General features: G+C 43.5%; 1 long non-coding RNA gene and 1 pseudogene across 1 annotated transcript; one reads left to right on the top strand and one right to left on the bottom strand.

Annotated features, from left to right (window-relative positions):
• The first annotated feature begins 10 nt into the window (after positions 1-10).
• On the top strand, positions 11-27,513 carry LOC137218474 (uncharacterized). Its single transcript, XR_010940713.1, has 2 exons — positions 11-103; positions 25,329-27,513. It is a non-coding gene; the product is annotated as an uncharacterized lncRNA (long non-coding RNA).
• On the bottom strand, positions 20,863-21,449 carry LOC137210242 (large ribosomal subunit protein mL42 pseudogene; annotated as a pseudogene).
• Positions 27,514-27,912: the final 399 nt, after the last annotated feature.

Here is a 27,912-nt window from a genome sequence, read left to right as displayed (position 1 = left end):
AGGAGAAGGGGCGGGGTGTATTGAAGGGGCGAAGCGAGAGCCCGAGGCCCTGGAGAGATCAAAGGAGAAACAGTAAGAAATAAGGGAGAGAGGGTGACTAGAGGTGAGCAGACTGGTGGGCGGGAGAGAGTTGAACAATTGTAGGTTCAATTTCCAGCTCACAGTTAAGCTGCGTAACTTTGGATCAATTGAGAACCTCGCTTTCTTCACCTGTGAAGTGAGGATAATAATAGCATCCATGTCGCTGGGTTTTTGTGAAGCTTACTGGGATAATACACCTAAAACATTAGCTCAGAACTTGGGTCCTAATAGCGAATATTAGCTATTATTATGTAAATCAGTTAGTATGGAACTTGGCACTTCCTGGGTGTTGGAAGAATGTTAATCGTTATTAGAATAATAATCACAACAATTTTAATATAAATGCAGTTGCTTTGTTCCGTTGTGAATACTTTGGAGTATGAGCAATCTAATAATGGGTTTGAGAATGTGGGTTTTGTAGTCAGAAACGGATTCAAATCCCAGCCCAACGACTTAATAGCTGTGTGTCCTTGAACGAATTATCGCGTCTCTTGTCTTCAGTTTTTTTCCTCGGTAAAATGCAGGTGATATAACAGAACCTACATTGCAGGGTATTGTGAGGATTAGATGAGTTAATGCAGGTAAAGCATGGTCTCTGAAGTCAAGGTGCTTGTGTTTGAAACGTCTTACTTTCAAATTCAGGATGTAGGCCTTTCCACTCACCAGTTGTGAAACCTTGGGCAAATTACTTAACCTCTTTATGCCTCCGTGTTCCTATCTATAAAATGGGAATTATAATAATGGCATCTACCTGCTAGGGTTTGTAAGAGGAATAAATGGGGAAAAATAGGTAAAGACCTTGGTACGTGTCTGGCAGAAGGAGTTTAATAATCATTAGCTATTATTATTTTTACTAACAGTTATGAGATTTGGGGGAAATTGACAGTACCTAGCATATGGCAAGTGCTCAACACATGTTAGCTATTGTTAAAATTAAGGGAATTCTATATCTTAATTTTAAAGACCCAATTCAAAGCGCTTGTCCCCTGTGAAATATGTTCCAACTCATTGGTAGTAATAATTCATGTGATTTTACTCAGTGAATGTAACAGCAACCTACAAGCACTCATTGTTGTTGAAACCTCACAACAACCCTATGAGGTGGGTATTATTATCCCCAATTTAAAAGGGGGAAATGAGGGCTTAGACGGGTGAAGTGACCTGCTTGAGATCAAATAGCTAATATGAGCCAGGGCTGGGATTTGAACTTCGGGGCATATAACTCCAAAGGTTTCTTCTCGGCCCCATACCTGCATAAGGAAAAGATCATGGGTGGAGCAGGGCGCTGAGTGGGGAGAGAGACGGTGCAGCGGTGTGAGGTGCTAGGAGAACTGGAGACATTTAAGACTCAGAGCGTCAGACTCTGAAGCTGGAAAGGCAGCTTTGCAGGGTCAGGTAAGAACGTCATCTTCAGGTTCACCTGCCCTGAAGGGGAGGAATGGAGGTGAGGATGCACAGGGAGAGGACACCATTAGGACACAAGAGGGCGCCCCTCACCCTAAATCCAGCCTGGAATTTTTCCATGCTTTCCCTCAGCCTCTAATTAATGCCTGGCATTTTACAGGAGAGGAAAACTAAGGCCCCAGGAGGCCAAGCACCCTGCCCAGTGTCATACAGAAATAAACAACAGAGCCTGAACTAGATCCCAGTTCTCTGCTCCAGCATCCACCAACATTTTTTTCTGTCCACAGTTGTCTATCAAGACCCTCTCTGCACTGGGCTAGCATTAGGCTCTAAGGATGCAGAGATGAATCAAACCTGGTCCCTGTCCTCAGAGCCTGATCTCTAAACTTGCCCAATCGAGTTTCCTGTTAGTAAATTAGCAACGTTCCCTATTAGCAAAAACATTTTTAAGCACACACGCCCAATATATGTGTATTTATCTACTTATAAACGATATACATGTACGTATATAATTACATGAAAAGCTAACTTTTATTGAACATTTACAATGCAGTATTAGGTCCTGCTCTCAGTACTTTATATGTATTAAGTCATTTAGCCTCTCAAAGTCCTTTGATAGAGTGTCTAATACTATTCCATATTACTAAAGCCATATGGCTAAAAAGCAGGCAGTCTAGCTTGAGAATAAAGTGAGATTAGAAACAAAATAGAAATAGAAGTTTTAACACTTTCTTCCTAAACTCCAGTGGCTCATCTTGTGCACCCCCCTTTGAAAACCATTGCTCAGGAGTCTTCCAGGGGCTTTCCTGATAGCACAGTGGTTTAAAATCCGCCTGCCAGTGCAGGGGACACAGGTTCATGCCCTGGTCTGGGAAGATCCCACATGCTGCAGAGCAACTGAGCCCATGCACCACAACTACTGAGCCTGCACTCTAGAGCCTGCAAGCCACAACTACTGAGCCCACGTGCCACAACTACCAAAGCCCATGTGCCTAGAGCCCGTGCTCCACAACAAGAGAAGCCACCACAATGAGAAGCCTGCACACCGCAACGAAGAGTAGCCCCTGCTCGCCACAACTAGACAAAGCCCGTGCACAGCAACGAAGACCCAACACAGCCAAAACTAAATAAATTTATTAAAAAAAAAAAAAAGTCTCCCAGACCTGTGAAGGCCAGTACAGTGTGATCAGTACTTTGAGAAAGGGAAGTGCAGGAGATTGTGGGAACACAGAGGCAGCAGTTTACCCAGGTTGGGAGATCAGGATGGCTTCCGGTCATGGCTGAGCTGAATCTTAAAGGATACTTAAAGGATACTTTTCTCCCCAGAGGAAAGAAATTGGGGGAAAGGGTGTTCTTGGGTGAAGGAGCAGCATGTGCAAAGGCCCAGAGGCAAGAGCACATGGTGTTCTGGGAGTACAAGTAGTTTAGCACGGCTAGAGCACAGAGTGTCAAGGGGGCAGGTTCCCCTCCCAGTGCTGCTATGAGGCTCAAACAAGATGACAGAAATGACCGTGCCTTTGTGTTCTTATTGAGGGAACAGGCAATCAATATGCTGCCTCCTGGACAGTATCCCAGCTTTTTGGTCCTCAGCTGCCAATTCCTCTATAAGCCAAGGGGCCCCTTTGCCCCTTGAAGATCTAGTTGAACTTGGCCTGGACCCCATTCCACAGCTTAAGAGTGCTCAGAGCCCTCCTTCCGTCCCCATACTCTCCATCAATTCCCAACTTTATTTCCTCTGGGCTACAGTTTCCATGACCCCAACCCCTTTGCCCTCTGCCTCATGTGGGTTTCCATCAAAAACAAAAAGTCCAATTAAGCCGAGAACTTCATGGATTTAGTAGGTTTACTGAGGACTTGGAGATGTTGACATCACATCACATACTGCACTGCCACTTGCCATCTCCCAAATTTTCTCATTCATTTGGAAAGCCTCCGGAGCCTTTCCAAAGCCTGTGTCCCCAAAGCCACCAGTTGATCCTCCCTACACACACAGCACCCTGACCTCCTGCCAGAAGCCGAGGCAGGCTCACACACCCACACGTACCCACTCTCTCCCTGCTAGGCTGGCTTGCTTTTCCTCTCCCCCGACCTCCAACGCACATGCACCCACTCTAGCCCAACCCAGGCTGCCCCAACCTGCTCCCCAACCAAGCCCAGAACTCGTCCTTTCTTTCATCTTCCTTGGGCCACATGCAGTAGTCTCCTCTGCAGAGCAGCCAGGACAGCCTAGAGCAACAAGGGAGCTGGTGGCGGGAGACCAGCTCCAGGAAGACCAGCAGCAGCCCTGGGGGGTGGGGGGCAGCCAGCAGGAGGAAGGCAGCCAGGCAGAGGTCCAGGCAGCAGCGTGGGGTGTGCAGGGCCTGGCGACTCAGCACACAGAGCGTGACCCAGCTCCCTGCCATGCCATCTGCCACCTTGTCATCCACGTCCTTGCCTGGCTCAAAATCCCACTCAAGGAGACCCCGGCCCATCGGAGGGCGGCCCTCCAGAGTAGGCAGCAGCTCCCCAGTCACCCAGCTCTGGTCTTGCCTTCAGTGGGACACAAACACATCATAAAGGAACCTCCTGCCCTCACCCCTCTGACTCCTCGGACCCTGAAGCCAAGCCCTGAACAAGATGGAGGATCCAGGAGTTCCTGGCTTCCTGTAAGAAGGGCAAGGAGATCAGCAGAAGCAGCTGTGCAACACGAGGAGCTTACTAATGCAGACGTGATGGAATTGGAGGCCCAGAGAAAGGACGAAGAGACACAAGAGGAAGAAGAAGTGACTGAAGAACCGAAAAGATTCACGACGCAGGAAATGGCAAGGGGATTTTCTTTATTTCAGGAGGCACTGTTAGTTTTTGAGGCACAGCTCCTGAACGTAGGACGGCACACGAAGGTTGCAGCAGCCATTCAGAATGCAATCCAGTGCTACCGTGTCATCTATGATGAGAAAAAAAAAGCTACTACCCAGACATCACTGGATCATTTTTTCAAGAGGGTAGATAGAATTGAATCCAGCAAGGAACCAGAACCTGTGCCATCAGCGTCAGGCGTGAGTGAAACTGCAGCTCACCCTCCGTCTCCTATAGCTGACGATCCTTCAGCTCTACCATCTCCCACCTTCTCTCCCTCCTCCAGTCAGTAACTCTTCTTGCCTGTTCACCCGATGCCCCTGTACACCAGCTGTTGTACTGTACCACTGTACTCTTCAAGGTACTGTACTGGAAGATTAAAAATATTTTCTTTATTTTTTGTGTTTGTTTTTTATGTATTACTTGTGTGAAAAGCATTATAAACCTATTACAGTACAGTGCTATGTAGCCAGTTGTGTTAGTTGGGTATCTAGGCTAACTTTGTTGGACTTAGGAACAAATTGGACTTACAAACATGCTCTCGGGACAGAACTTGTTTGTATGTAGGGGACTTACTGTATTGGGGTATCTGGGGACTTTGCTCCTGGAGGCTGCCATCTAGCGTGAGGCCTGCCTCCCAGTCTAGCACTAGGACCTGGAAAGCAGCAGCAGACAGTGTCTCTAATCCCATTTTGACCAGATGCAACACCTGCCCTGGGCAGCTCACCCAGCAGCTCCTCAAGCAGCACTGAGCAGGGCCGGACATGGGACTGAAGTGCCTGCGGCTTCCGCTCCCATAGGCTGGACAGCCCCGTGATGCAGCAGGGCTTGGGGCTGTGCCCGTCCCCCCTTACCTTCTGATACCAGAGCCTGGAGAGCTGCCAGAGGAAAAGGTTGGAGGTGTCCTGGGAGCAGAGGGCCTGCAAGCAAGCTATCACTAAGCAGGGAGAGTTGGCAAAGGGCAGGGAAGATCTCGGTGACATTCCAGGTCCCCAGCTGCAATCCCCAGCCTTTTAGAGTCAAGGTCTGCAAGACTGGAAAGACATTAGAAGCCAGCATCCCAGGCTTCCTGCCTGAGACCGCATGAAACTCCAAGCTGGTCAAGCTCATGGGCAGGGATAACACTACCTCAGAAGGGCCAGAGGGGAACTGCAGGTTCAAGGTATGCAGACGCCCTGGAAGCCCAAAGCTGAGCTCAGCACCATGCGGGTATCCAGCAGGCTTAGGGCGGTTACTGCAGGCAGCCCTTGCCCAGGTCTCCCAGTGGATTCTTGGCCAAGTCCAACTTACCCAGCCTCCTTAAGCCCTGGAATGCCTGGCCCTGCAGACAAATCAGCTGGTTTCCCTGAAGTAGCAGCTCCCACAGCTGGGTCAGCATGAGAAGGCGACTGGGGGCAGGGTGTGCAGTCCATTGTTGGACAGATCCAGGGCCCGCAGTCTTGACAGCCCCTGTCTCGTTCGTGCCCAGCATGGTACTTGCAGTTGGTTCCTACTCAAGTTCAGTTTCTGAAGGCTGGGCATGGCCTCCAGGAAACCTGGTGGCAGGTTAGTCATCAGGCCGCTGCTCTTAAGCCCCAAGCTCTTCAGGCTGTGGCAGGAAGCCAGGGCCTCCGGAGCTATGTGCCCTACAAGAGTGGATGCCAAATTCAGCTCCTGCAGCTCGAAGTGTGCAACTGCCCCAGCAGGCAGCTGGGCCGTGTCGGCATTGATCACAGACAGGGTGTCCAGGCTCTGCAGCCCCAGTCCCACCACTGCAGCTGCCTTCATCTTTGTGTGGTCCCCAGCTTGAGCCCCTGGAGGGCCCCAGGACTGGCCATCTTCAGCTGACTGTTGAATGACAGGTCCAGATCTCCAGAAGCCAGTAATCGCCAAAGGAGGGGCCATGCACTGGGTCTGGGAAGATGTCCACCAGCTCCCCCACATTCTGAAGGCAACTATACTTGACACTCAGCCGCCGTAGACGGGGAGAAAACTGGACACCCGTGTTCCCATCCAGGCAGGGGCCCAAAAAATGAGGCCTGGAGGGAGCTTAGGTTGCCATCAGGGGTAGGAAGAGGTAAACTGTATAGGGGCCTGTGAAGAAGAGCTGCTGCAGCTGTCCCAAGCTGCCAAGAGCTCCTGGCAGGAGCTGGGTGAGATGCAGACTCAGCCCCAGGACCTTGAGCCCAGGGAAGTGGGAGAAGTCATCCAGGCACAGAACAGAAGTGGAACCAGAGAGACAGAGCCCCTCCTCACTCTGGGGCACAGCCTCCAGGGTCTGTGTCAGGTTGGTCACTGAGGAGCATGCCACAAGGAGGGGCAGGCTGGAGTCCAAAGGGCAGATCAGGAAGAAGAGGGAGACCAGAGGCAGCCAGGAGTCTTCAGTCACCAGGCAGTTGGAAGCTGTCCAGCCTGCGGTCACAGAAGGGATAGGAGCAGACCAGGCAACAGCAAGTGCCCGTCCCATCTCAGCACCAAGCCTGGTCCACAGAGAAAACAGAATCAGAATCCCCCCTCTCTGCTCCCATCCCTTTTCCAGAGAGGAACCCAGACCCTATCCCCTCCCTGCACACATACATACACAACACTCATAACACTGACAGGATACACAGAACCCCAAGAGGGTCTGGAAGCAGGGTCGGAGGGCCACAATGCTTCCAAACTGAAGAACTGCTGGGAGGGTGGGGCTAGACTCAGAGATGCTTAGAGCTGAGGATCCAAGGGTCAGGGAAAGACAGAAGCACACTTGTGGGAGGTGAGACCTACATCTCACTTCCCTGTTGTGAGGAAGCAAGCAGTGTTTGTGAGCACAAGGTATGGCATCAGAGGTCCAGGATCTCTGCCATTGTCCTGAGCAGTGCATGTCCCCTCTCTGGGCTTCAGTTTCCTCACCTGTAAGCCAAGCATACAGATAACCTACTTCATAAGATTGCTGCAATATACATACGGGTTTCTCTCCTCAACACTCTCTTTACTAATTCCTCTCCTAACTCCAACAGAAAGGAGGTCTTGAATAAATCAGGATTTTTTTAAGCAGTTGCTTTGTAAGCAAAATAATACATCAAAATGATGCCTTCATGGGCATCTTGTAATGCTCCACACGGAAGATTCCAAGAAGCCCAAAATTTACCCAAGAGGACCCATAGGGCTCCATTCCTGCCCTTCCAGGCTGGAGCTGAGAAGAACAGTCTCTGAGTCCTTGACCTTGATTTGCCACTACCAGAATGGAGGCAAGACCCCGAGGGAGAGCAGAACAAGGAAAAGAAAGGAGCTTTACGATTATTTCAAACAATGCCGTAAACCATTCAATACAATGCAATACCTGATCATGACTTTTTAAAATAATAAATTCAAAGAGAAGAAAAATTCCTTGACTTATAAAAGGGTATCTACCCCAGATCTATAATAAGTATAATTATTAATGGTGAACCATCACCTGCATCACATTACAGGAATGAGACAGCTATAGTTACTTCTGTTTAACATGATAATGGAGGTTTTAGCTAGAAAAATAAGAAAGAAAACAGAAAATAAAATTATAAAATCGTAAGTATTTTAAAAAAACAAAAGGGTCACCATTTATAAGATGCTACGATTGTCTACATAGGAAATTCAAGAATTTCTAGAAATAAATTATTAAAACTAAAGTATGTTTAGCAAAGATACTGGAAACTAGATATTTAAAAACTTTCTAACACACCAGTGCATTAGTCAGGGTCTCAACAGGAAACAGCACCTTAAATGAGGATTCTTCTAAGAGGTTTGTATGCAAAGAGCCTAATCACAAGTTGTTAGCAGTGCTTAGGAATACTACAAGGGGTAGTGTAGGAACCCGGGGCTAGCAATCATAGAAGCTATCAACACTGCTAGAACTGAAGGGATAAGGACTGGGAGAAGTTACCAGAACCTGGAAGGAGAGAGAGTCTTATAGGGTCAGCTGCCTTGAGAGAAACAATGACATTCAATCGAGTCACAAATCCAACATGAGAGGACCTCACAGGAAGGAAGGAAGTTCTGGAACTGAAAAATTCAAAATCTGTAATGAAAAGTCCATGAGATAGGATTAATAGCATATTCCACACCAAGAAGAAAATAGTGAACTTGAAGACCTAGAAATAGAAACTTCTAAGTGAAATACAGAAAGATAAAGTCAGGAGAAAAGGAACAAAACCTCAATGACCTGTAGGAAAACACCAAACAGTCTAACATATGTGTAATTGGAGTCCCAAGGGGAAAAAGGGGAGGGGGAGTGTGAAGAAATAACCAAAATTTTTCCAAATTTAATGAAAACTATAAACCCATTATGCCATGAATTTCAAGAAAACCTAAAGATAATGAACACAAAGAAAACCACAATAAGAGTGTCAAAATGTTGAAAATAATTGATAAAGAGAAAATCTTATGGGTAGCTAAAGGAAAATTACACAAACTGACCCATTACAAAAGCAGGAAAAAAGACAAGAATTGCCATTACAGTAACCCTATGTTGGTAGAGCCACCAATGACTCAAAATCCTCAAGAATGAAGATTTTGGTTACCCTACTGGATAAAACAAACAAGCCGACAAACAAACAACAGCAGTTGAGGTGCTGGATTAAGCTAAATAGAACATGAAAGGGTTAATGGAGAACAGAAGTAAAATATACCACCAGAAAAGAAAGAACTATAACTACAGATCTGTATTTTCTTCCTTGTAGTGTCATGTGTGTTTTACGTTAACTATTGTGTTTCATCAGTTTTAAGATGCTCATTTTTTCCACGTTTCAACACCTTTGAAATAAGGCTGCATCCTAAAATTGATTATCTCGCTATTGCTGGTAACCAGTCAACATTCATGGTATAGTTACTATATGCACATATGCTTACTTGGTCATAGCAGTTCACATTATTATAACTGCATTTGAGTTATGGATATTGTTGATAATACTCATTTTAGTTTAATTGTCCTTTAAAATGCCTTCTAAAATATTGCAGTACAATTCCACATTGAAATGAAAAGTTATTCTATGTTCAGAAAAAAAAGCATGGAAAGAAAGCAGTAGGGCAAATAATCTTTGTTGGAGAAATAATGTGGGAGGAATTTAGGGTAGGACTATAAATATGAAGAAGTCTGAGGAATACCATAATCAATATATTCTTCTTATATTTTAATTTTTTGTATGCATAAAGTTATATAAGATAAAAATCTATATCTACATTAAATAATTATAAAATAGCTCTAAATTATAAGTGATGAGAAAGTATTGTGTCGTCAGTTAATGGATCATTTTCCTTAATGGTACATAAAATAAGAGTTTATTTTACAACTGATTCTTAGATTCAATAAAATGCAGCAATTTATCTATTTTAAAATAATTTTTCTCTTCTTTCCTTCATTATTGATAGTGTGGTGGTGATGGTTAATTTTACAATTTATTGCTCAGATTATAGAATTTTTAGACAAAATAGCAGTTATCAGAGGGGTGACCATCACCCACAGACTGTAGACATGCAGTTACTGGTGAGATTTAGATTGAATCTTTTGAAGATAATTGGAATACATTACCGGGTTTTGTTTTGTTTTTTAATGGTTGGTTGTGTTATAGTTGGTGGAAGCTTTATTTGGAAGTGTAAGTATTAGGAAAAGGAGTTATGTCAATGGACAGGCAAAGAGGTAGATAGTAGTGAGCATTTATTATTCATCTAGCATCTGAATTACTCTCTTGTGCCTATTTGGTAACCATGTCCACCTTGCCTTTAGTGTTACTGCTTGGAGTCTGCCACCCTAGGATCCTGGTAGCCCTATTGAAATCAGGGAGCCCATTTCAACTGCAGCATCCTATGACAATCCTCGGCCTAAACAGAGAATAGCCATGATAGTATTTTTCAAAGATGACAGTGTTTCCCTCACTAATGTATTGCTCAACACTTTCAATAAAGGATTGTCTTCTGGAACCATTCTAGAAATTCAGTTAGTGGGTGGAGAAAACATTGAACATGGAAGTGTCCTCAGTATTCCAATCTCCCCTCTCTATCCCTTCTCCAAACTCTATTTTATACCAAGGAATTTATGACCTTTAACTTTGTTTAGTAGACCACTGTTTAGTCCGAGATTCAGCCAACCAAACAAACAAATAATTGGAACTCTTCTGGCTACTCAAGCTAGCCTATTGAAGGACCTCTGGTAAGGATCCATACAAATAAATTCAGTATAATCTAAAATTATTTTGCTCCCTCCTTGGTCTAGCAAGCACTCTCAGGGTCTATTTCAACATGTACGCTTTAGATTTTGCCAATAGAAATCAAAAAAAATTTACCCTTATTTGCCTCTCCTATTGGGTTTGACTTTGTAATTGCCTTCTAGGTACACTGGAATCTGACAGTGGTTATATATCTCTAGACTGTGGAAAAGATGACCTTCCATTTGTATCATGTCTGAATCTGTTTCTCATGTCCATTCTTCTCCTTCCCCTCCTCTGTTCCATATCACAGGTAAACTGGTATAAGTAAGTCATGTTTTCTGACTTCTGTGTGAGTTAAGAGATTGGAGGGCAAGAGAAAGGGAGAAGCTGAGATATTGTTCCCCCTCCTTCTCTGCTTTGGTAGAACCACCACCAGCAGCTACAACACTTCCATGATTCCAGCTCCAGTAGAGCAGACCTGCTATAGTTCTGGCTTCCCACTGATTGACCTGGTTGGCCCAAGTAATACACCTCTTCCCCTGTTCCTGCCTCTGCAAGAAAGGTGAGATTCTTCCATCACAGTCATAAAAAGTCCTTAGTTTTTAGGTGGACACTTGAGCTGAGTAATTAGTATAGGAGCTTGAAGTCTATATGCCCCTCATTGTTCTATAGAATAGCCACTCAGCCTCTTAGAGCCTTGCTTTCAATGGGCACTTCATTTTATGTGACTGGAAGTTTTCATTTAACTGACTCTTTCACCATTGTATGTCTGATCTGTCAGAGTCCCATTGTTTAAAGCTGGATTTTCACTGCCCTTGATCCCAACAGGCCCACTAACCAATCTTCAGATTCTTCTTCTTTTCCTGAGGGTCTGTTGTTTACACCCACTCCCTATACACACCTCTGCATCAGTCAGGGTTTAATTATATGCAACAGAAACTGACTTTAGTTGATCAAAGCAGAAAAGAAGCTTATGGAAAGGATTTGGGGTAGCTCATGGATTCTTTAGGGGGTGGGGGATTGAGAACCAGACTTATGGCCACCCCTTTACCAAAAAGGGATTCTGTTCGGTCCCTACATTTTTTTTGAATTTTATTTTATTTATTTTTTTATAGAACAGGTTCTTATTAGTCATCCATTTTATACACATCAGTGTATACATATCAATCCCAATCTCCAAATTCATCACACCACCACTCCCACCTGCCACTGCTTTCCCCCCTTGGTGTCCATACGTTTGTTCTCTACATCTGTGTCTCAATTTCTGCCCTGCAAACCGGTTCATCTGTACCATTTTTCTAAGTTCCACATATATGCATTAATATGCGATATTTGTTTTTCTCTTTCTGACTTACTTCACTCTGTATGACATTCTCTACATTCATCCACATCTCTACAAATGACCCAATTTCGTTCCTTTTTATGGTTGAGTAATATTCCACTGTATATAGGTACCATATCTTCTTTATCCATTCATCTGTCGATGGGCATTAAGGTTGCTTCCATGACCTGGCTATTGTAAATAGTGTTGCAATGAACATTGGCGTGCATGTGTCTTTTTGAATTATGGTTTTCTCTGGGTATATGCCCAGTAGTGGGATTGCTGGGTCACATGGTAATTCCATTTTTAGTTTTTTAAGGAACCTCTATACTGTTCTCCTTAGTAGCTGTATCAATTTACTTTCCCACCAGCAGTGCAAGAGGGTTCCCTTTTCTCCACACCCTCTCCAGCATTTGTTGTTTGTAGATTTTCTGATGATGCCCATTCTAACTGGTGTGAAGTGATACCTCATTGTAATTTTGATTTGCATTTCCCTAATAATTAGTGATGTTGAGCAGCTTTTCATGTGCTTCTTGGCCAACTGTATTTCTTCTTTGGAGAAATGTCTACTTAGGTCTTCTGCCCATTTTTAGATTGGGTTGTTTGTTTTTTTAATATTGAGCTGCATGAGCTGTTTATATATTTTGGAGATTAATCCGTTGTCTGTTGATTCATTTGCAAATATTTTCTCCCATTCTGAGGGTTGTCATTTTGTCTTGTTTGTAGTTTCCTTTGCTTTGCAAACACTTTTAACTTTCCTTAGGTCCCATTTGTTTATTTTCGTTTTTATTTCCATTACTCTAGGAGGTGGATGAAAAAAGACCTTGCTGTGATTTATGTCAAAGAGTGTTCTTCCTATGTTTTCCTCTAAGAGTTTTATAGTGTCCGGTCTTACATTTAGGTCTCTAATCCATTTTGAGTTTATTTTTGCATATGGTGTTAGGGAGTGTTCTAATTTCATTCTTTTACATGTAGCTGTACAGTTTTCCCAGCACCACTTATTGAAGAGACTGTCTTTTTGCCATTGTATATCCTTGCCTCCTTTGTCATAGATTAGTTGACCATAGGTATGTGGTTTTATCTCTGGGCTTTCTATCCTGTTCTGTTGATCTATATTTCTGTTTTTGTGCCAGTACAGTATTGTCTTGGTTACTGTAGCTTTGTAGTATAGTCTGAAGTCCAAGAGCCTGATTCCTCCAGCTCCGTTTTTTCCCTCAAGACTGCTTTGGCTATTCGGGGTCTTTTGTGTCTCCATACAAATTTTAAGACTTTTTGTTCTAGTTCTGTAAAAAATGCCATTGCTTATTTGATAGGGATTGCATTGAATCTATAGATTGCTTTGGGTAGTATAGTCATTTTCACAATATTGATTCTTCCAATCCAAGAACATGGCATATCTCTCCATCTGTTGGAATCATCTTTAATTTTTTTCAAGAGTGTCTTATAGTTTTCTGCACACAGGTCTTTTGTCTCCCTAGGTAGGTTTATTCCTAGGTATTTTCTTCTTTTTGTTGCAATGGTAACGGGAGTGTTTCCTTAATTTCTCTTTCAGATTTTTCATCATTAGTGTATAGGAATGCAAGAGATTTCTGTGCATTAATTTTGTATCCTGCAACTTTACCAAGTTCATTGATTAGCTCTAGTAGTTTTCTGGTGGCATCTTTAGGATTCTCTAGGTATAGTATCATGCCATCTGCAAACAATGACAGTTTTACTTCTTCTTTTCCAATTTGTATTCCTTTTATTTCTTTTTCTTCTCTGATTGCAATGACTAAGACTTCCAAAACTATGTTGAATAATAGCGGCAAGAGTGGACATCCTTGTCTTGTTCCTGATCTTAGCGGAAATGCTTTCAGTTTTTCACCATTGAGAATGATGTTTGCTGTGGGTTTGTCATATATGGCCTTTATTATGTTGAGGTAGGTTCCCTCTATGCCCACTTTCTGGAGAGTTGTTATCATAAATCAGTGTTGAATTTTGTCAAAAGCTTTTTCTGCATCTATTAAGATGATCATATGGTTTTTATTCTTCAATTTGTTACTATGGTGTATCACATTGATTGATTTGCATATACTGAAGAATCCTTGCATCCCTGGGATAAATCCCACTTGATCATGGTGTATGATCCTTTTAATGTGTTGTTGGATTCTGTTTGCTAGTATTTTGTTGAGGATTTTTGCATCTATATTCATCAGTGATATTGGTCTGTAATTTTCTTTATTTGTGATATCTTTTTCTGGTTTCGGTATCAGGGTGATGGTGGCCCCATAGAGTGAGTTTGGGAGTGTTCCTTCCTCTGCAATATTTTGGAAGAGTTTGAGAAGGATGGGTGTTAGCTCTTCTCTAAATGTTTGATAGAATTCACCTGTGAAGCCATCTGGTCCTGGATTTTTGTTTGTTGGAAGATTTTAAATCACAGGTTCAATTTCATTACTTGTGATTGGTCTGTTCATATTTTCTATTTCTTCCTGGTTCAGTCTTGGAAGGTTATACCTTTCTAAGAATTTGTCCATTTCTTCTAGGTTGTCCATTTTATTGACATAGAGCTTCTTGTAGTAGTGTCTTAGGATGCTTTGTATTTCTGCGGTGTCGGTTGTAACTTCTCCTTTATCATTTCTAATTTTATTGATTTGAGTCCTTTCCCTCTTTTTCTTTTCTTTTTTTTCTTTTTTTTATTTTTTTTGTGCGGTACACGGGCCTCTCACTGCTGTGGCCTCTCCCGTTGCAGAGCACAGGCTCTGGACGTGCAGGCTCAGTGGCCATGGCTCACGGGCCCAGCCACTCTGCGGCATGTGGCATTTTCCCAGACCCAGGCACGAACCCACGTCCCCTGCATCGGCAGGCGGACTATCAACCACTGCGCCACCAGGGAAGCCCTCCCTCTTTTTCTTGATGAGTCTGGCTAATGGTTTATCAATTTTGTTTATCTTCTCAAAGAACCAGCTTTTAGTTTTATTGATCTTTGCTATTGTTTTCTTTGCTTCTATTTCATTTATTTCTGCTCTGATCTTTATGATTTCTTTCCTTCTGCTAACTTTGGGTTTTGTTTGTTCTTCTTTCTCTAGTTCCTTTAGGTGTAAGGTTAGATTGTTTATTTGAGATTTTCTTGTTTCTTCAGGTAGGCTTGTATAGCTATAAACTTCCCTCTTAGAACTGCTTTTGCTGCATCCCATAAGTTTTGGATAGTCATGTTTTCATTGTCATTTGTCTCTAGGTATTTTTTGATTTATTCTTTGATTTCTTCAATGATCTCTTGCTTATTTAGTAACGTATTGTTTAGCCTCCATGTGTTTGTGTTTTTTACATTTTTGTCCCTGTAATTCATTTCTAATGTCATAGCATTGCGGTCAGAAAAGATGCTTGATATGATTTCAATTTTCTTACATTTACTGAGGCTTGATTTGTGACCCAAGATGTGATCAATCCTGGAGAATGTTCCATGTGCACTTGAGAAGAAAGTGTAATCTGCTGTTTTTGGATGCAATGTCCTATAAATATCAATTAAATCTATCTGGTCTATTGTGTCATTTAAAGCTCTTGTTTCCTTATTAATTTTCTGTTTGGATGATCTGTCCATTGGTGTAAGTGAGGTGTTAAATTCCCCCACTATTATTGTGTTATTGTCGATTTCCTCTTTTATAGGTGTTAGCAGTTGCCTTATGTATTGAGGTGCTCCTATGTTGGGTGCATATATAGTTATAATTGTTATATCTTCTTCTTAGATTGATCCCTTTATCATTATGTAGTGTCCTTCCTTGTCTCTTGTAACATTCTTTATTTTAAAGTCTATTTTATCTGATATGAGTATTGCTACTCCAGCTTTTTTTGATTTCCATTTGCATGGAATATCTTTTTCCATCCCCTCACTTTCAGTCTGAATGTGTCCCTAGGTCTGAAGTGGATCTCTTGTAGACACCGTATATATGGGTCTTATTTTTGTATCCTTTCAGCAAGCCTGTGTCTTTTGGTTGGAGCATTTAATCCATTCATGTTTAAGGTAATTATTGGTATGTTTGTTCCTATGACCATTTTCTTAATTGTTTTGGGTTTGTTTTTGTAAGTCCTTTTCTTCTCTTTTGTCTCCCACTTAGAGAAGTTCCTTTAGCATTTGTTGTAGAGCTGGTCTGGTGGTGCTGAATTCTCCTAGCTTTTGCTTGTCTGTAAAGCTTTTTATTTCTCCATCGAATCTGAATCAGATCCTTGCCAGGTAGAGTGATCTTGATTGTAGGTTCTTCCCTTTCATCAGTTTAAGTATATCATGCCACTCCCTTCTGGCTTGTAGAGTTTCTGGTGAGAAATCAGCTGTTAAGCTTATGGGAGTTCCCTTGTATGTTATTTGTCATTTTCCCTTGCTGCTTTCAATAATTTTTCTTTGTCTTTAATTTTTGCCAATTTGATTACTATGAGTCTCGGAGTGTTTCTCCTTTTGTTTATCCTGTATGGGACTTGCTGTGCTTCCTGGACTTGGGTGGCTATTTCCTTTCCCATGTTAGGGAAGTTTTTAACTATAATCTCTTCAAATATTTTCTTGGTCCTTTCTCTCTCTCTTCTCCCTCTGGGACCCCTATAATGCAAATGTTGTTGCGTTTAATGTTGTCCCAGAGGTCTCTTAGACTGTCTTCATTTCTTTTCATTCTTTTCTCTTTATTCTCTTTCACAGCAGTGAATTCCACCTTTCTGTCTTCCGGGTCACTTATCTGTTCTTCTGCCTCAGTCATTCTGCTATGGATGCCTTCTAGTGTATTTTTCATTTCAGTTATTGTATTGTTCATCTCTGTTTGTTCTTTAATTCTTCTAGGTTTTTGTTAAACATTTCTTGCATCTTCTTGATCTTTGCCTCCATTCTTTTTCCGGGGTGCTGGATCATCTTCACTATCATTATTCTGAATTCTTTTTCTGGAAGGTTGCCTATCTCCACTTCACTTAGTTGTTTTTCTGTGGTTTTATCTGGTTCCTTCATCTGGTACATAGCCCTCTGCCTTTTCATCTCGTCTATCTTTCTGTGAATGTGGTTTTTGTTCCACAGGCTGCAGGTTTGTTGTTCTTCTTGCTTCTGCTGTCTGCCCTCTGGTGGATGAGGCTATCCAAGAGGCTTGTGCAAGTTGCCTGATGGGAGAGACTGGTGGTGGGTGAGCTGGCTGTTGCTTTGGTGGGCAGAGCTCAGTAAAAATTTAATCCACTTGTTTGCTGATGGGTGGGGCTGGGTTCCCTCTCTGTTGGTTGTTTGGCCTGATGCGACCCAACACTGGAGCCTACCCGGTCTCTTTGGTGGGGCTAATGGCAGACTCTGGGAGGGCTCAAGCCAAGGAGTACTTCCCAGAACTTCTGCTACCAGTGTCCTTGTCCTCATGGTAAGACACAGCCAGCCCCCGCCTCTGCAGGAGACCCTCCAACGCTAGCAGGTAGGTCTGGTTCAGTCTCCTATGGGGTCACTGCTCCTTCCCCTGCGTCCCGATGCGCACACTACTTTGTGTGTGCCCTCCAAGAGTGCAGTCTCTGTTTTCCCCAGTCTTGTCAAAGTCCTGCAATCAAATCCCACTATCCTTCAAAGTCTGATTTTCTAGGAATTCTTCCTCCCGTTGCCAGACCCCCAGGGTCAGAATCCTGACGTGGGGCTCAGAACCTTCACTCCAGTGGGTGGGGTTCTGTGGTATAAGTGTTCTCCAGTTTGTGAGTCACCCACCCAGCAGTTACGGGATTTAATTTTGTGATTGCTGCCCCTCCTGCCATCTCATTGAGGCTTCTCCTTTGTCTTTGGATGTGGAGTATCTTTTTTGGTGAGTTCCAGTGTCTTCCTGTCGATGATTGTTCAGCAGTTAGTTGTGATTTTGGTTTCCTTGCAAGAGGGAATGAGAGCACGTCCTTCTACTCTGCCATCTTGAACCAATCTCTTGGTCCCTACTTTTTAATGTCACTTATCTTATGATTTAAAATCAGTTTTATCAGATTGGTAAATAATAGTCCATGAGTCTACACTATAGTTCAAGGGAGGTTGAGATGCAAGCTCTGGTATTTTTTATCTTCTAGAGTGAGAAGCAGGCTCTACCTCTCTGTGGTTGGATGAACTTTCTCCCCTAAAAAGAAACATAGAAAGAAGCTTGGATACTGGACTGCCAAAAAGATGATAAACATCCACTGCCCTATGTGAACATACTGAGTTCATGATACATGCCTAGAACGGAGTGCTTAGGGGAGAATGCTTCTTACCCACTCCTTCCTTGTAGAGAAACCCATTAGTATAACCCTCCTGGGTCTCCCCCCCTTTACACCTCCTGGAGGAAGAAATACAACTTACATTATTCATGAGTTTGGGAGAGAACATGAGTGTGTGGAGCTCTGTGCCTTCCTCTTTCCTTTCCCTTTGGGAGTACATATTCACATCTGCTTTGTGCACCAAGTTTTATAAGAACAGACGTCACATGGGGAGATGTGCATATTCCTTGCAATGTCTATAAATGGATGGATAAAACTAGTGTTCACTATTATGTCTGTAGCTCTAAGACATAGTCTCCAATAACAGCTCTACAGTAGGAAAGATGAAAGTTTATTCTTTGGCATACTTCTCAACTGGTTCATGAGTCAGGGATGAAAAGGAGGCCCCTCAACCCACTAATATTTTTTACTGTTTTGCAGCTAAATGTGACCTAGCCTCTGCCCCTGGAGGGCTCTCACTCTAGTGGGAGAGGGATACATAGCAGATCATTATAATACACCATGACCCCTGGGTCAACGTTTGACTGTGTCACTCCTTAGGACAGTCATACTCCAGAGCCTTTAGAATGCAAAACTATAGACTGTACCCTTTAGGTGATTGTCCACCTGGCTTTTCCTATTTAAAAGTAAGAAGAGTAAAATTTGCAGTCAGGTAAAAAGGAACTATTAGAATGGGACTGCTTCAGTTTCCCTTTGTTACAGTAACCAGATTAACTTGCTTTACCCTAATTCCCCAAGTGGGGGTGGAGGGCCAGCATCTGATCAGAAGCTCTGGGATTCCTGCCCCTGTCTCTTTCCTTTCCCTAGTCATTCGAGCACCTCAGAGATTTACAGACTGAGCTGGAGAGGCCCTCTGAGTTCATTCAGTCCAACACCTCCCCTTTCAGATGGGGAAACTGAGACCCAGAAAGAAGAAGGGGATTTTCCAGGGCCAAACAGAGGGCAGATGGCAGAGCTGGGATCAGCACCCAGGGTCATGGTCGAGCCAGGTGAGGATGGAGTGTTAGTGACAACAAGCAGCCTTCACTCCCAACCAAGGGAAGAGAAGTGAAGCTCTTGGAGCCTAGAAGACCCTCCTGCCATCCTCCTGGCCCACTGTACCACACACACATTTAGGACAGGGATCTCACCTTCCCTTCCCTGGGCTGGGATGTGAGGAGTTTATGGAAGGAGCCTGAAGTCAGACCTCAGTTCTCATGCTGTGGTCTGGCTAGTACTTGCCCAGAGAAGTGCTCTGGAAATAAAAAGAGCTGAGAAACCAGCTTTGCAAATAAATAAATGAAATGAAATAATGTGACATGGCATAAAATAAAATAGATGCCTTTGCCTTCAACAGGGGGCCACTTTCTGGAGGGACTTTCTCCTTTCTCTCTCCATTCACCCATCTCTCCTGCCTCCAAGCTCAGCAGACCCTTACTCCCCATACTTTCCCTCGATCACATCTCCACCACCTCCTTTTCCTCCCCACCCCTGCCTAGGCACTCCTGTCCTCCTGCAGGATGGACTTCTGACAAACCCAGGTGATTGCCTTCTCTATGGGTTGTTAACTGGTCAGCAAATATAATGTTTAATCAAACAAATTTTCAGCGATTTTATCGCATAACCACATTCAGGTAACATCACTAGAATTCTAAACAGAAAGAAGAAAGAGTTGACCCCCAGCTCCACCACCACCAAATCAAATGGCTTTGGCTCGCCTGAATTTGCTTTGGTTCTTGTCCTGACATTAAACAGATAGCTACCATTTTTTACACCTTCCTATATGCCAGGCATACTGAGAAGCACTTCAAGCAATACAAACCTGGAAGTATTTTATTTCCCAGAATCCCCTTTTTTTGCCTATCCAGAATCTCTTTTAATAAGAAGAAGAATTAACATTTATTGAGAACATACTATGTGCCAGACACTACGCTCTCTTTTCATCCTCATGAACTAGTTTGTGTGTGCTTTCCCAACCCCACCAACATTCTCCAGATGGAGAACTGTGGGCCAAGGAAGTTCAGTGGCCCGTCCAAGGTCCCTAGGGTAGTTAGTTTCTTCCTCTGTCAAAGGTGAGAATGTCCTAGTTATTACTTCCCCATTTGGGTTTCCAGGGGACAGTTGGGGTTTGGCTGTGTGTTCCTTTGTTGTAATTGCCTTTGTGGCTTTGGTGTTTTCAGGTGTAATTCCCAGACAGCCTTGAGTGAAGGATGCCCTTGTTTCCTGTTATTCCAAACATCACAAGGACAGACAGTGGAGTCTAAACAAGGGTTACAGGATGAGGAGATATTTTCACTGATACACAGAACAAATGGGAATCCAGCCAGGGGCAGCTGGACAGAACTTTTGGAGAAGAGCTCCCTGTAGTACTGCCGTAGCACCAGCCCTTCTGGGAAAGTGAAAGAGGCCAGGCCAAGAGTGTCCTGGGCTACTCTGTTGTCTTGGTGGAGGTTCTGTTTGTGTTCAGGAACAAAAATCATCTCAGACTACCCCAGGCACAATTTGTTGGGAGGATGTAGGGGTATCTCATTGAACCCTAAATCAGCTGGGCCTGGGGAAAGCCTGAAGTCAGGAAGTGAAGCCATCAGAGAACTTCCAGAAGTTTCTCTCTCATCTCTACTTCAACTTTCCTCTTCCTCCTAAACAGATATCTCTGCTTCTGTGCTCTCATGGCTGACGAGGCCACCCCATCCCAAGGGAACTCCCGGCTGAACTAAACCAAAGGTCAGCTTTGGAGGGGGCAGAAGCTCCACCCTCCCTGCTCTAGTTTACCCCATCCCACCACTCCCACCACCAACCACATCTGCTCAAGGTCCCTTCCCAGTACTGTTTTTTTTGTTTTTTTTAATATGAGAAGACATTTTATTATTTTACTATATAACATATTAGTGAATATACCCAATTGTATTTTCTCAAATGGCAAATGAGACGCAGGATAACATTTCTCTTTGATTCCTGAAAACCTCAATATCATCTGTCTTTTGGAGGATTCAGTTTCCTACGACGTCTATGATACTGTCCACGAGGATACCAATGGTGCTTAGCAGTAAAGAACATTTTGCTAAGTTGTTCTATCATGGGTCCTTGCTCTAAGTGTTCACCTTTTTCTTCTAATCCGGTTTTCAGCACTAGATCATGTGTTTCTTCATTATTCTGCACAGGATCTGGCCGAGGGATAGGTTTTGTGTGCTCATACGGAATGTCCACAGAAGGGTGATAGCATACTATTGTCCTGCCATCAGATGTCAAAGCAAGCTCTACTTTGCAATTATAGTCATCTGGAAGAGAAGGATACATAGTTTTATGACAAGCACGATATAAGGCTCCATTTTGAATTGGAAATAAATGTTTCAAGATAGTTCTGCTTGATATAGCCCATTTTACTGCTGCCAATGCCATGGTGAATCAAGATGCTTATCAGGTGGTATGAAAGATGATTTGAAGAGAAACTGCTTTTAAAATCTGCTTCTCAGCCCGGGTCCCCCCACTACTGGTTTTGATGCTCCCCCTGCCCATCCACCAGGATCGGCTGAGGGAGCTCAGAGGGAGGAGAAACCACCATCTTCCTTCCTTGGGGACTTCTGAGAAATCCTGCTCCATATGTTTCCTGTCTGTGTTGTGAGCCTGCAGGGTGCTCTGCTTGGGGATGGATGGGTTTCTCCACCATTCTGGAGAGGGAAGCAAGTGTTCTCTTGCTCAGGAGGAGCAGCAAAGAGCGCCACTGTTCCATGGCCGAAGAGGACTTGCAGGCTGGGCTGTAAGGAGCCATTGGTCCTGGTTTCTCAGCGTCCCCTCTCCTGTTGGCTTGCAGATCTCATTATTTAGACAGTCTCCTTTTTAGACAATTTGTACAAGGCCTGTTAGACGTTCATTCTATTCCCTCATTCAAGCAGCAGCTATTCTAAGCAGGGCACAGGGTACAGAGGCAAAGGAGTCAGGGCACCTGCCCTTGGGAGGCTCATGGTAGGTGGGAGTGACAAGCCCATGAAAAGAGGAGTGATCCAGACGTCCTCTTGTTTCTCCTGCTAGCAGGTCACACTTCCTTTTAATGCATAAGCAGCAATAAACTGAACCCTCAGTCTGCAAGACTTCAGGAAATCCAGTCTCTTACAGAGTTCCCTTTCCCAAGGATCTCTGAGAATTCTTACATATTCCACCAATTCATATGGTTGTCACTTATCACCTTTGTCTGCTCCACTGGACCCCCAAGCTGGAGCCGCAGCCCTGGGAGACCTGCTCTCCCCAGGCTCCTGTTTGTCTAACGAGGGCTTGTTCCCAGGGACTCCCAAGCTCCCTTCTCTCCTCTGTACTCTCTCCCTACATGATTTCATCCAGTCTTACGGTTTTTAAATATCATCTATTTGCCGATGAGTTTACAAATCTCTATCACCACTGCTGACGTCTCTCCCCAGCTCCAGACTCTTGTATCCAATTGCCTATTTGTCATCTTCACTTGGAGGTCAAACAGGCAATTGAAACAACTTAGCCAAAACAAACTCTTAATTTCCTGCCCTGCTCTGCCTGCCCCCAAACCAGCTCCCCTCCAAGTATCTCCATTTCAGGCGATGTTTCAGTACATAGCAGGACACTATCCACTTAGTTGTTCAATCTACAAACCTGAAAATCATTCCTGATTCTTCTCTTTGCTCCCCCACCGCCCCCCACAGCTAGCCCTGTGGAAGCCACATCAGAACCCATCCTGAATCTGCCCGCTTCTCTCCATCTCTAGGCTCCTAGATCACGTGGCCATTGTCTCTCGCCTAGATGATGGCAATGACATCCTGACTTGCCTCCCTGCTTTCACTCCTGCCCCCTGCAATCTAGTTTCCACACAGAATCCAGAGTGAGCTTTTAAAAATACAAACCCGTCACATCACTCTCCTGCTTAAGCCCTTCCATGGCTTCCCATCACATATAGAATAAAAATTTAATGTCTTACTCTGACCTACAATGTCCTCCCTGAGCTGGCCCTGCCTGCCTCACCGCCATCCTCAGGTATCACACACACAACTGTCTTTCTTCCTCTTTCTCTCTCTCTTTCAGCCACACTTGGCCTTCTCTCTGTTCATCAGAAGGGCCAGGCCCACCTCTACACAAGGGCTTTTGCAATAACTGTTCCTTTTGCCTAGTATGCTCTACCCCACCTCGGAAGGGGTGTGTGTGTGTGTGTGTGTGTGTGTGTGTGTGTGTGTGTGTGTGTATTTTTACTAATCATAAGTTAATGCTACAATACTAATCACTTTACATATGAGTCACCACCATAGGAATTTTTGCCTGAGACAAAACAATTTTCCTAGGCCACCTAGAAGCTCTGTTCTCCCATCTTATTTTCTTAGCAGATAATATGACTTGGAACCTGAAACAAAAAGAAACACTTTGAAGTCTTTCCAACAATGGGGGGGAAAAAAGACCATAACTTGGTAAGAAGAAGAACAAAAAGGAGGTGGAAGAGGAGGAGAAAAAAAATAGCATTTGAGACCAAATTATTAAGTGAGATTAAACAAGATTATGTTGAAACAATAAAAGCTATATTACTAGAGCAACAAAACACACCAAACATAGCTTTTACAAAGATAAAGAGAAGTTGGCAGAAGCACAATGGTAGTTTTCATTTATTCATCCAACAAGTGATAGCCTACTATGTGCTAAACTGTTAGGGAATAAGTGTTAGGGAATAAGAATAAGGCTGTTAGGGAATAAGAATAATCATTCTAAGTGTTAGGGAATAAGCAGAGAACAAAACATAAAACCCCTGAGCTGTGGAGAGAAAAGACACTTTTTAAAGTAAATATATAGTATGTATTATAATAATGAGTTCTAGGGAGAAAAATAAAGCAATAAAGGGGATTAGAGAGAAGCAGGGGTGGGGAGGGAGCTGCAATTTTAAATAGGGTGGACCAGGAAGACCTCTCCAAGGAGGTGATATTTGAGCACATTTGCATATGCAGCTCCCTGGAGAAGGGCACTGTAGGCAGAAGGAAGAGCAAGTGCAAAGGCCCTGGAGTGGGAGCTTGCCTGCCCTGTTAGAAGAAAAGCAGGGAGCCAAGGAGACTGAGGTGGGGAAAGCCAGGAGAGTTTGTAGAAGATGAGGTCAGAGAGGTCGTTGTAAGGACTTTGGCTACTCTGAGTGAGATGCAGGGTCATTACAGGGTTTTCATAAGAAGAGTGACATAATCTGACTTATACTATTAAAGAATCATTGAGGCTGCTATGTTGAGACCAGAATGGCTAGGGCTCTCAGCTGGTGAGACCAGAGCATATAAACAAGCAAGGAGATATTGTAGTAACTCAGGTGAGTGGTCATGTTGGCTTGGACCACCATGGGGAAAAACATGGGTAGATTCTGATGTATTTTGAAGACAGAACTTAAAACATTAACTTATGAGTTTCATGTGGGATGTGGGAGAAAGAGAAATCAAGGATGATGCCAAGACTGTGGGAGAATGGATTTAGGAAAATTAGGAATTTGACTTTGGAAATGTTAAGTTTAAAATGACTATTATAGGGGCAGAGTCAAGATGGTGGTGTGGGAAGACGTGAAGTTCACGTCTCTCCACAACTAGGGCACCCATGGGACGCTGGTGGGGGACTTCAATGCCCAAGGTGATGGGAGGAACTCCCAAGTGAACTGGTAGGACGTGGGGGGACTGAGGGGAAGGAGAAGTAGAGGCCAGACGGTACTGGCGCCCCTGAGGGGCAGCTGAGAGGTGGGAGGTGTTCCCACACCTGCATGGACCCTTGGGGGCTCAGATCAAGGAGGAGCATGCCCAGCGTATCCCCTACCCAATCAGCAGAAAAGTCTGCCCAGCTCTCGGGCCAGGTCCTATGCCTTCAGAGGCCCCCTCTGGGCCGCGTGGGTCCTGGGGCCATAGGAGGGAGGTGGGGTGGGGGAGAATAGGAGGGGCCCTCCAGGAACAGAGGAGCAGGCAGGAAAGAAGCAGAGGGCATTGGCCCTGCCTACTCGAGCCCAGGAAACCTACTGAGCTCCCAGTTGGGGTCCCCTGCCCTCTGAGACCAGAGGTGGGAGGCAGGCCTGGGCCCCGTCTGTTCCATTGAGCCTAAGCCCCACCCACCACACCCCCCAGAGCCTTTTCCAGCCCTGTGGGTCCTAAACATAGACCCCGCCCACCACCCAACCCCCACTCCTGCTTAGGCCTTGCCCTCCATAACCAAGGTCTTTTCCACCATTTTTTTTCTCCTCCTCTTTTTTACTATTGTGGTTCTGTTTCACCTTCTGGTTGTTGTTTCGTCTATATTTTTATATTCTTTCTAACATATCTGTTAGTTTCCTAGTCTAATTTTATTTTTTACTTTGTTATTGTTCTCCCCTTTTTTCTTTCTGCTGCTCCACGCAGCTTGCAGGATCTTGGTTCATGAGCTGGGGGTCGGGCCGAAGCTCCTGCAGTGGGAGCTCTGAGTCCGAACCACAGGACTAACAGAGAACCTCAGACCCCAGGGAATATTCATCGGAATGAGGTCTCCCGGAGGTCCTCATCCCAGCACCAAGACCCAGCTCTACCCAACAGCCTACAAACTCCAGTGTTGGAAGCCTCAGGCCAAACAATCAGTAAGACAGGAACACAATCCCACTTATTAAAAAAAAAAAAAAAAAAAAAAAGAGCAAAAGAATATGTCACAGATGAAGGAGCAAGGTAAAAACCTACAAGACCAAATAAATGAGGAGGAAATAAGCAATCTACCTGAAAATAATTCATAATAATGGTACTAAAGATGATCCAGAATCTCAGAAATAGAATGTGGGCACAGGTTGAGAAAATACAAGAAATGTTTAGCAAAGATCTAGAAGAACTAAAGAACAAACAGAAATGAACAACACAGTAACTGAAATGAAATATACACTAGAAGGAATCAAAAACAGAATAACTGAGGCAGAAGAATGAATAAATGAGCTGGAAGACAGAATGGTGGAAATAACTGCTGAGGAGAAGAATAAAGAAAAAAGAATGAAAAGAATTGAAGATGATCTCAGAGACTTCTGGGATGACATTAAACACACCAACATTCAAATTATAGTGGTCCCAGAAGAAGAAGAGAAAAAGAAAGGGTCTGAGAAAATACTTGAAGAGATTATAGTGGAAAACTTCCCTAACATGTGAAAGAAAATAGTACCCAAGGGGCTTCCCTGGGGGCACAGTGGTTGAGAGTCTGCCTGCCGATGCAGGGGACATGGGTTTGTGCCCCGGTCAGGGAAGATCCCACATGCCACGGAGTGGCTGGGTCCGTGAGACATGGCCGCTGAGCCTGCGCATCTGGAGACTGTGCGCCGCAACGGAAGAGGCCACAGCAGTGAGAGGCCCACAAACTGCAAAAAAAAAAAAAAAAAAAATGGTACCCAAGTCCAGGAAGCACAGAGAGTCCAATCCAGGATAAACACCAGGAGAAACACACCAAGACACGTATTAATCAAACTAACCAAAATTAAATTCAAAGAAAAAACATTAAAAGCAAGGGAAAAACAAAAAATAACATACAAAGGAAATCCCATAAGGTTATCAGCTGACTTTTCAGCAGAAACTCTGCAGGCCATAAGGGAGTGGCAGGTTATACTTAAAGTGATGAAAGAGAAAAACCTACAACCAAGATTACTCTACCCAGCAAGGATCTCATTCAGATTTGATGGAGAAATCAAAAGCTTTTCAGACGAGCAAAAGCTAAGAGAATTCAGCATCACCAAACCAGCTTTACAACAAATGCTAAAGAAACTTCTTTAGGTGGGAAACACAAGAGAAGAAAAAGACCCACAAAAACAAACCCCAAACAATTAAGAAAATAGTAATAGGAACATACACATCTATAATAACCTTGAACATAAATGGATTAAATGCCCCAGCCAAAGGACACAGACTGGCTAAATGGATACAAAAACAACACCCATATATATGCTGTCTACAAGAGACCCACTTCAGATCTAGGGCACATACAGGCTGAAAGTGAAGGAATGGAAAAAGATATTCTGTGCAAATGGAAATCAAAAGAAAGCTGGAGTAGCAATACTCGTATCAGATAAAATAGACTTTTAAATAAAGACTGTTACAAGAGATAAGGAAGGACACTACATAATGATCAAGGGATCAATCCAAGAAGAAGATATAACAGTTATAAATGTTTATGCACCCAACATAAGAGCACCTCAATACATAAGGCAAATGCTAACAACCATGAAAGGGGAAATTGACAGTAACACAATAATAGTAGGGGACTTTAACACCTCACTTACACCAATGGACAGATCACCTAAACAGAAAATAAATAAGGAAACACAAGCTTTAAATGACACAGTACACCAGATAGATTTAATTGATATTTATAGAGCATTCCACCCAGAAATGGCAGAATACACTTTCTTCTCAAGGGCACATGGAACATTCTCCAAGATAGATCACATCTTGGATCACAAATCAAGCCTCAGAAAATTTAAGAAAATTGAAATCGTATCAAGCATCTTTTCTGACCACAACACTATGAGACCGGAAATCAATTACAGGAAAAAAAAAAAGCTGTAAAAAAGCATTAATACATGGAGGCTAAACAGTGCACTACTAAATAACCAAGAGATCACTGAAGAAATCAAAGAAGAAATTTAAAAACTACATAGAAACAAATGACAATGAAAACACGACAACCCAAAACCTATGGGATGCAGCAAAAGCAGTTCTGAGAGGGAAGTTTATAACAATTCAATCTCACCTCAAGAAACAAGAAAAACTCAAATAAACAATCTAACCCTCCATCTAAAGCAACTAGAGAAAGAACAAAGAAAACCCAAAGTCAGTAGAAGGAAAGAAATCATAAAGATCAGAGCAGAAATAAATGAAATAGAAATGAAATAAACAGTAGCAAAGATCAACAAAACTAAAAGCTGTTCTTTAAGAAGATAAACAAAATTGATAAACCCTTAGCCAGACTCATCAAGAACAA

Source organism: Pseudorca crassidens, chromosome 2 (assembly GCF_039906515.1).
Source record: "Pseudorca crassidens isolate mPseCra1 chromosome 2, mPseCra1.hap1, whole genome shotgun sequence".
Taxonomy (NCBI): Eukaryota; Metazoa; Chordata; class Mammalia; order Artiodactyla; family Delphinidae; genus Pseudorca; species Pseudorca crassidens.
Note: the sequence above shows the minus strand (reverse complement) of the source record. Positions and strands in the feature narration are given on the sequence as shown.